The sequence below is a fragment of the Varanus komodoensis genome, unplaced genomic scaffold, assembly GCF_004798865.1.
Source record: "Varanus komodoensis strain SLA01 unplaced genomic scaffold, ASM479886v1 scaffold8, whole genome shotgun sequence".
NCBI lineage: Eukaryota > Metazoa > Chordata > Lepidosauria > Squamata > Varanidae > Varanus > Varanus komodoensis.
The window spans coordinates 3,211,081-3,218,167 of record NW_025336481.1 but is presented as its reverse complement, the minus strand read 5'-3'; the positions used below and the strand labels follow the sequence as shown (position 1 = coordinate 3,218,167).

The 7,087-nt window shown below is 41.7% G+C and overlaps 1 protein-coding gene across 4 annotated transcripts in view; it reads left to right on the top strand.

The window, feature by feature from the left end:
• Positions 1-7,087, top strand: part of ARFRP1 (ADP ribosylation factor related protein 1) — a 40,932-nt gene that overhangs the window by 1,991 nt on the left and 31,854 nt on the right. For 2 of the 4 annotated variants that reach the window (XM_044455271.1, XM_044455274.1), the window contains exon 1: positions 1,086-1,309. The exons of 1 other annotated variant lie outside the window; for it this stretch is intronic. The gene's annotated coding sequence lies outside the window, so the exon portion shown is untranslated. Of the gene's footprint in view, positions 1-1,085; positions 1,310-5,395; positions 5,847-7,087 lie in introns of those variants that run through there. One more of the 4 variants, XM_044455272.1, reaches the window with a different exon arrangement.

Here is a 7,087-nt window from a genome sequence, read left to right as displayed (position 1 = left end):
TTAATTTCTTGGCTGCAGTCCCCATCAGTGGTGATCTTGGAGCCCAGGAAAATAAAATCTGTTACTACCTCCATTTCTTCCCCATCTATTTGCCAGGAAGTGAGAGGACCGGATGCCATGATCTTAGTTTTCTTAATGTTGAGTTTCAAGCCAACTTTTGCGCTCTCCTCCTTCACCCGCATCAAGAGGCTCTTTAGTTCCTCTTCACTTTCTGCCATGAGAGTGGTATCATCTGCATATCTGTTGATATTATAGAATATGTAGTCTCCTAAAATCTTGTTAAAAGGGGGAAACCCATTTGAGGTAACTCAGTGTATTAATGTAATCATCCCATTGGTAGCTATGTTTGAAATTCTTAAATCTTAAATGTACCCAAGTAAAACACCTTTAAAAGTATGATGTTTCATTTCTCCAACTGTGTACGTATATATCCTATACTGTACAGTAGCTGAAATTTTCTGGGCAGTGAACAGCAATAATGAGTACAATAGAAACATAGAAACAGGGCGAGTCAGAATGGGTCTCCCGGGCCATCCAGTCTGACCCCCGGCTCCAATACAATGCAATACAGAATAAAACACTCAAACAGCACATTACATTAATATTTAAACATACTTTCAAAACCATATTTTAACTAAATGGCTAAAACCCATCCATACCCGCAAGAATTCACTCTTCTGATCTGAAATCTGCACAGTATACAAGAGGGAAATGAACTATTCTGCAAAGTATTTGGGGGTGTTTATTTCCATGGGTAAATAAAATTCATTACAAAAGACCTTCTGGTGGAGAAGACAACTGCTAGAACTGGTTTGTTGATATGGATTAACACAACTTGCTGAATTCTGGCCTCTTCTTGGATTGGCTTTGAATTATCTGGTGTTCACATGAGAATTGCTATGTGGGGTCAGACTAGAGGTCCATCCCTGGTTCACGGTGGCCAAGTACTGGTCCTGGGGACTTTCCCACCAATTGGAATTCAGAGGTTTGTTGCTGGTAAATATTTAACTGTCGTAGTTAATAGTCATTGAAACACCTCTTTTCCATGAGTTCATCTGATTCCCTTTTGAACCCATCTAAACCAGGGTCTTGCCACTGCAGCTTATGGTGGTGAATATACCCAGGCCTCAAAATACTTGGGGCTTCTCCTCTCGCTGCTGCTACTTTAGCCTGCAGAGACGACTGAAACCATCACCCTGTAAGGAACAGAAGCAGGATCAAGGCTTTCCACAGAGGGAAAATGAGAGGCTGGCAGATTTCTGCTGAACCTGAGAAAGCTGAGGCCTCACCCTGTAAGGTCAACCTCTAGGTGTGTATTGATGCCATTTCTGAGAAGGTGGTTTTGTTCTTGGGAGCCAACCAGATGTTTAAGAACTAGTGCCTAAATTGTCTGTTTTCTTCCTCCCTCCCAATCGGATTTTGTTTGTGCCCTCCTGTCCACGGGCAGGAACTGTCTTAATACCGTTTTTTGTGTGCTGGTTTTCTGTCAGAGAAGGAAGATAAAATGCTTTAAGTAAATAGGGCAGGGGCTCTTTAGCCTTCCCCTACCTAGCCCTTCCCAGAGCTGTAGGACTGCACCTCCTCTAATCCCTAGCCAACAAGGCTAATGGCCATGCTAATTTGGGATTATGGGAGCTGTAGTCCAAACTATCTGAACAATGCCAGATTGGGGAAGATTTATTTAGTCACAAGGTTCTGTGGTTCTGCAAGCTCCCCAGCAGTTAACTAATAACTATCCATAACGATCTTCCAGTCTTCTTCGGGACCCAGGGGTCCTTTCATCCAAACACTTGTCCACTTTCCTGAAAATTTAGAGCCTCAACTTTCACCTTGGAAACATGCTCTGCGGTTGGATGCCGAAGTCGGTCTGAATCTTTCGCAGGGCAGAGGCAATTTTCACCTCTGCAGACCCAGTAGTGTTCTCATAATCCTTTGTATCCGGAGGATTCGGGGCAGCAACACTTTGGCTGTGTTGCCCATGTATTCTGTGCAAGCTGCCGTACCGTTGGTGGGCAGCATGTGGACTGCCTTTGGACCCCCCTTCATCCAGCCTGGCTGCCACAGCCCCTCCACAAATATGTTGCATTGGACCTTCTTAAGCCCCCATTGCAATTCTCTGCTAACTTTCTTGGGAAACTGATTTTCCTTCTTTCCTTCCTTCCTGCCTTCGCTGTTTCTATAAATATCAAGGGATAGTGGTGAGCCCCATGGGAACTTCTTTTTTCTTTTTTCCATTTCAAGATTTTGTTGTTTTCTACACTCTAAACAAATAGTTATTCCAAAGACTTCAGACATACTGAATTCACAATCTTATTCTTCCTACACTTACTATATATTTCAGCCCTAATTGAGATTCCATTTCTCTAGCCAATAATAAAAAGTCCCAGGTTTGATAATAGCATGTATCTTCTTTTTCCTTAAGGGATAAAGTCAGTCTGTCCATTTCTGCACAGTCCAATATCTTCTTTAAAATCAAATCTTCAGTCGGTAACTCTTCAATTCCTCCAGTGTTGTGCAAACACAATCCTCGCCGCTGTGATTACATGCAAAGTCAAATATATGCTTTGTTTATCGAAGTCATCAGAGAGAATGCCTAACAGATATACTTCTGGTTTAAATGTTTATTTATTTATTTATTATTTATTAAAACGTTTCTATGCCGCCCCTTGCCGAAGCCTCGGGGCGGCTCGCAGCATAAAATAAAATATAATAAAATACAAAAATAGCAATATAAAATTAACAATATAAAATAAATAAGAATATAAAAGAAGTCGCCCTGGCCAGATAAATAAGCAAATGTTGTTAACAATTAAAATGATGTTTAAATAAAAAGGCCTTCGCTTGGCGCCGAAAAACAAATAACGACAGGTTATTGCAGGTTATTACAGGTCTCTGCAGCATTTCCCCAGGCCATCTATGTATTTTGACCCAGTACTTTTTTGCTTTATCACAAGTCCACCACATATGATAAAAGATACCAGGCTTTTGTTTACCTTTCCAACACCTCTTTGACATATTTGAAAACATTTTAGCTAATCTATTTGGTGACAGATACCATCTGTAAAACATTTTATACAAATTTTCTTTATATGAAGTTGCCAGTGTTATTTTAACATTTCTTTCCCACAGCTTTTGCCATTTCTGCAATTCAATATTATATCTCCATGGGAACTTCTCAGGGTTGTGTGGAAAGGGATCTTCAGTATTCAATATTTTTACATCCCCAATCATGTTCCTCAGGTGTTTTACAAAAGCCCTAAGATAATTTAAATGTATTCAGTAGTGTGAGTTTTCTGGAAAATTTTAAATTTATTTATTTATTTAGGGGACTTCTATGCCGCCCCATTCGCCAAAGCCTCGGGGCGGCTCACAACCATAAATAAATAGAATCCAATAAAACAATATAAATTAACGATATAAATTAAGTCGCCCTGGCCAAAGAATAAAATAAATAAATAATATTAACAATTAAAATAACGTTTGAATAAAAAGGTCTTCGCCTGGCGCCGAAAAACAAATAACGACGGCGCCAGGCGGACCTCTCTGAGGAGCGCATTCCATAAATTGAAAAAAAATTCCAATGGAAATTGGCTTAATTTGCATAGGAAGATTTCTTTTGGTTATATGGGAAACATTTGCAGTCCCAGTGAAGTTCATTTGCATGTGATCATTTGGATAGGAAAAGTTTCAGTTTGTATCAGAAAGCCCTAGATATTTTCACCTACAATTCCCATCATTCATCACCATTAGCTGTGGTTGCTAGAGCTCACGGAAGCCATTGACCAAAACATATGGAGCGCCACACACTACTCACCCCTGTCCTGGAAGCATCTAATTTAGCATTCAGAGTTTTCAAAAATAGCCCATGTTAATTTTTGTCCCTATTCGCTAAAGGTATGTGACCTGAAATGTTAAAATACACTTAGAGGGCCGTCTTATGCATGTTCAGATAACAATAAAAGAAAGAGTCCTACACCGTTCCCAGTTCTGGGAACTGCGGGAACTTTTTCTATATAAACAGGCAGAGGATTGTGCCCTTAATGTGATTTAAATTTTATTTTATGTTGAGATATTCCTTAGAATATTAGTTTAAAAAAGATGATAGCATGTATCACATTTGCATTGTTTAGATATAAGGAGGAAAAACCCAGTGGTTCTGGAAACTAATTTTAGCAACTCAAAGAAATGTGCATGAAAAGCTGACAATCGCTCATCTTTTTCAAAGAGATTATGTCTTTCACTAGGGCTGTTGGGATGCCTTCATTTTTGCTGTCACTATTTATTAGTTAAATTTCACTCAGACACGTGTGTGTGTGTGTGTGTATTAATGTCATTTGTGCATGCTAAAAACTAGCTGAAAATCATTCAGAGCTGAAAAATATTAATTGCAACTTCCAAGCTGCCGAGTTGGTTCAAGATTGTATTTGCAGTCAGCACACATTGATATTTGCAAATGAACTTAACCAGATGAACCTTTTTCGTAGAAAAATAAAGCAGCGGAAAGTGTTCTGTCTCGGAAAATTTTCTAGCCCACATCTGTGAAGGAAATACGAAGATAAAAAAATTTAAAGAAAACCACAGAAGCATAAAAGGATCACAAAATGTCACAGGGTTTAAAGATACCTTAAAAGTTCAGGAGAATGAAAAGGTCTGTGCCTATATCAGGTAGACAATAAATGCCAAGGGAAACTTTTTGATAGCACTTTACCTGCTGCTACCGAGAAGACTTCTCTCTGGTCACCATCCCCCTCATCTCAGAGGGAGGGCTCATGCAGGAGGCCCTTCACAGAAGATCCTAATGTAAAGATAGATCCATAGGTGGTTCTTCATACATTCTAGTTCTAAGTCATGGGGCTACAAAGCTCAAAAACCAGGATTCTGTTTTCCTCTAATAAGAAGTTGGAAGAAGGATGCTGCTGCTTGGTGGGAGGGCAGGGGTCTTGGGAAATCGCAGATTAGAAATATGAAGGGGATCCTCCTGAGAGAGGAGCAACTCTGCACTCATCTGATGCTTCTAGGAGCTGCAGAAGATGCCAGACAAGTCCACAGCTGGCTTTGCCCCTGCTTCTTCTTCTCTACCTCTTGGGAATGAGAAACAGGAGCAAACTGTCCCTTTCTAAGCTCCAGGAGGATGTGTAGTTGTGAGAGGAATCCTTTTTTTCCCAGCCCCTTCCTGCCGCACACCTTGCCGCAGGAATTCTGCTTCCTGCCTCCTCCCAAAACCTCTGGTAGCCTCCAAGCCAAAGTGAGGAGCTTGGGAAGAGGCCACTGAGGGAGCCCAAGTCCCCGCAGGCTGCTTAGGTATTTAGACGGGAAGTTGCCTCTCCATGATTTAGGCTAATGCAGAGAATCGAGACCAGGCTGTTTTTCCTTGAGGAGAGTTACAGCAGAAAAGCAGATGGGGCATTCATGCAATATAGCTTTGATAGCCATTTAACACGTCTAAAAAGCCTACCCTGAAAATTATTTAGGGTAGAATCAGTTTTGTGCAAACAAGAATGAGAAAGAGGCAAAACCTTTTAATTAATTTTGATTAAATTATACTACATGAATCATCAGTACAGCAACATCAAATCTGCACAAGGTTTTATTGAGAATCTTGTTATAGATAAATTGGCAGAGATTTTTCAGCTCTTACTAGGTTAAAAGGAAATAGTATTTCCTAAGTATCTCTTTCTGACAAAGAATTTTAGCACTTTAAAAATAGAGATCCGGTTTTCCCATTCCGCTCTCAACAGGCCATTCAGTGGACGGGAACGCAGTCCCTGGTCAGCTTCCCGATGATAGCATCCCGTTCCAAGATCAGAATGTACTTGTGATGTTCCCCTGTGGAGATAACTTCATCGGTATTATTGTTTGCTGCCTTTAAACCAGGGGCTGCCCCATAAATCTGAATTGTCTATATTATACATTCCTAAGAAATTAAATCATGAGTCATTTGGGAGAAATGACTCTTGATCCTGCTTTTCAGAAAACAGCACCTTACTCAACAATTGCTAATTAAACTGAAGCCTGTGAATTTTTCAGTCATCTGTATATTTCTTGCTAATTTCTTGGTAAGAAAAGCCTTACATTATGAACATAACAAAAGCCCTGCTGGATCAGACCCAGGTCCATCTAGTGCCACACTCTGTACACACAGTGGCAGCCCAGCTGCCCGCAGGATCCCTCCAACAGGATGGGGGCAAGACCCCTTCCTGCCCAAGCCCTCAGCAACTGGGGTATGCAGGCAAGTCACCTCTGGAGAAGGAGGAAGCACCTGGCCAGCAAGGCTAGTAGCCACAGACAGCCGCCTCCTCCATGACCCTTGGTATCAACTCCTTATTCACGGTCACTCTTTATTTGGCATGCACATTGCTGTGGAAAAGGTGCATTAATCATTTCTTACTGGCCTTCCCAGCATTTCGATGAAGCATTTTAAAAATGCTTGACCAGGCCAGTATGTGGCCAGCGGCTCCAGCAGTTTGTTTGCCAACCCGTTTCCCTTTCCTGATAGAGGTTTCTGGTCTGTAGCCTTGCCCCAGTGCAACCAGACGGAATGTTTTGATGTGGCGGAGGATCCTGGAAATGAACTCCTTCCTTCCCCTCCCATTTTAAAAAAAGATTTCTTGGAAGTGCTTTTTTGTGTTTTTGGTTTGTTTTAGTACATATGCCATTCAGGAAAAATTATGAATCAAAAGTTAGGTCACATATGTCAGAGAGTTGGAAAATGGTCCCCTTGTGAGCTCTGCAGAAGCTGGTTTCCAAGGAGTGGCTCCTCATACCTGGAATAATGCCTCATGAGTCAGCAGCAGAGCTGGGGAAGCTTGCCTCAGCTCCTTCTGCAGAACGGGCCACCTTCCCTCCAGGAGGTGTGACTTCCGCAATGGCTAGCATCTGCGTGATCGCCTCCGGGCCATGCTGTTTCGCCATTTAAAATGGCTTCCCATTGCTCCAGGAAACTCCTGGGCTTTTCAAGAAGGGCCTCGGCTTCTCTCAGGCTGTGCCCTGAACTGCAGAAGCCTTCTCTAAACTAGTGCCCATTGGATTTGGTGAGCTGCAACCCCCATTTTCCCCAGCCTGCAGAAACCACACTGGCTGGAGATAA